Genomic DNA, 2233 nt, shown 5'->3' on the forward strand with positions numbered 1-2233 from the left:
TGACCTTGACCAAGATGGCCTTCATAGTCCCTTCAGCGAGACTAAACCTTAAGACAGGTTTCTTTTGGAATATAGGTCCCTGATATGGTCTGAATGCATTGCCCCCAAATTCATATGTTGAAATCCTAACCCCCAAGGTGATGGGGTTGCTTATGTAACAACTATCTAAGACTGAGGAAGTGGCTCTTTGCCAGACTCTGGACCTGCTGGGGCCTGAACTTGGACTTCTCACGGGCCACCTCGATGGGAAATGACTTTGGTTGTTTGTAAGCCACACTACCGAGGACATTTTTGCCATTGCAGTCCCAACGGACTAAGGCAGCCCCTGACTTCTCTTTACTGAGAGCATTTACTTGAGGAAACTTGCAATTGTAAATTCTTCCTGTGCCCCTTCGAGATGTAAATCTTAGCCCAGCATCTAGACAGGTTTACAACCCGGGAATGTCTTTCTCAAGGACCTGGGAGCCATCCCTGTGAAATATAACCATCGGGAAAGAGAGAGGAGCTCATCTCTCATCCTCTGTGGGAAGAGAAGAGCCCAACTAATCACCAATTAGCAAACACAGATGACCTGGTAACACTGGCTGACCCCCCACCCCCGACTTGTCCTCTGCTATTTTTTTCCTCCAGCTCAACCCAGCGCTTTAAATTTCTCCCGCCACCTTTTGTTGAAGCTGAATTGAGACCCATCTCTCTCTTCCATGTTAATAGTCGTAAGTACCACCTTCCTTGCCCTTCTAATTTATCTGTAATAAGTTTTTCTTTGACAACATGGGGTGATTAATCTGGTTTATTGAAACAGGCTCTGAAGGCTATACCAGTGATCTTTTTAAAAATTGCAACTTTTAAAAAGTATATATTTTTTATTTCAGAAAGGAAGTGATAGAGCTAGAAACATCAATGATGGGAGCCATCATTGATTGCTTGCCTCCTGCACACCTCCCTGCTGGGGATCGAGCCCCCAACCTGGGCATGTGCCCTGACAGGGAATCGAACCGTGACTTCCTGGTTCATAAGTCAACACTCAATCACAGAGCCATGCCGGCCGGGCCATCCCCATGATCCTATAGTGGAGAGGTGGAGGGAGATGACATAGGGAAGAGGAGGAAGGTGACCTCAAAGGCAGAGGTTGGAGTGATGGGGTCAGAAGTCAAGAAAGATTGGCAGCAACCATTTTTCTCTACCCTAGGTCAGTGGTCGGCAAACTCATTAGTCCACAGAGCAAATATCAACAGTACGACAATTGAAATTTCTTTTGAGAGCCAAATGTTTTAAACTTAAACTATATGGGTAGGTACACTGTTATTAACTTAATGAGGGTACGCCTAAGGCTTAGGAAGAGCCACACTCAGGGGGCCAAAGAGCCGCATGTGGCTCTTGAGCCACAGTTTGCCGACCACTGCCCTAGAGCATCCAGAGAGAGGAAGGTCCTGTCAATACCTTGATTTTCTACCTTTCTGGTTGTTTTAAGGCACCAAGTTTGTGGTAATCTGTTTCAGCGGCCCAATGCTATTAAGAAAGTGATCAAAAATCATTTTTATTTATATGTGTCCTTTTAGAATTATGATCACTAAGCTATTGTAAAAATGTTAATTCCACTTAAAACCTTTTAGATCGACACCACTCTCTGATTAAGGCAACACCATACAAGTACCATATGTCAACAACTGCGTGCTCTTTTCTTAACAAAAAGCAGTAGTAAATGAAAGCAGTCCTACTATTTTGTTTTAGCAGAAAATCTGGAGTGTGTTTTTTTTTTCCTAAGTACTACTGTTAAATGATAGAATTGGGATAAGCCACTTAAGCACCTGTTTTTAAGGAGAATGCTATTTAAGCAGATTCATCCAGCTAGAGTCTGGAAATACTAATGGAATTCACCAGTTTAGGATAAATGGCTTCAGTATGGATTTTTGATAAGAAAACAGCTGCTCGTCTAAAAGTAGTGGTAGCTCAAGTCGGAAGGGCATGGGACCTGTCTGTTCTGGAAGATATGATATGCAGGGAACAGATGGTTAACATAAATAATTCAAAATAGCTCTCTAGTCGCTTCTCCGGGTAAAAACAATGCGGGGAACTGTGTGTACAAGGTTACTTGGAACTCCTCGGCATGCAAAGGATTTCTGTTCCCTTTCCAGGCTCCCTTTCCATATGCAATTTAAAAGCAAAACAAACGTTTTCATGATGTATGTGCGAGTTCCCTAAATTCAACACAGGCAACAACATATATAGCAAC

General features: G+C 43.1%; 1 protein-coding gene across 1 annotated transcript in view; it reads right to left on the bottom strand.

The window, feature by feature from the left end:
* BRINP3 (bone morphogenetic protein/retinoic acid inducible neural-specific 3) overlaps window positions 1-2233 on the bottom strand; it is a 210959-nt gene that overhangs the window by 69702 nt on the left and 139024 nt on the right. The gene's annotated exons all lie outside the window — the stretch shown is intronic.

Source organism: Myotis davidii, unplaced genomic scaffold, assembly GCF_000327345.1.
Source record: "Myotis davidii unplaced genomic scaffold, ASM32734v1 scaffold174, whole genome shotgun sequence".
Classification (NCBI taxonomy): Eukaryota; Metazoa; Chordata; class Mammalia; order Chiroptera; family Vespertilionidae; genus Myotis; species Myotis davidii.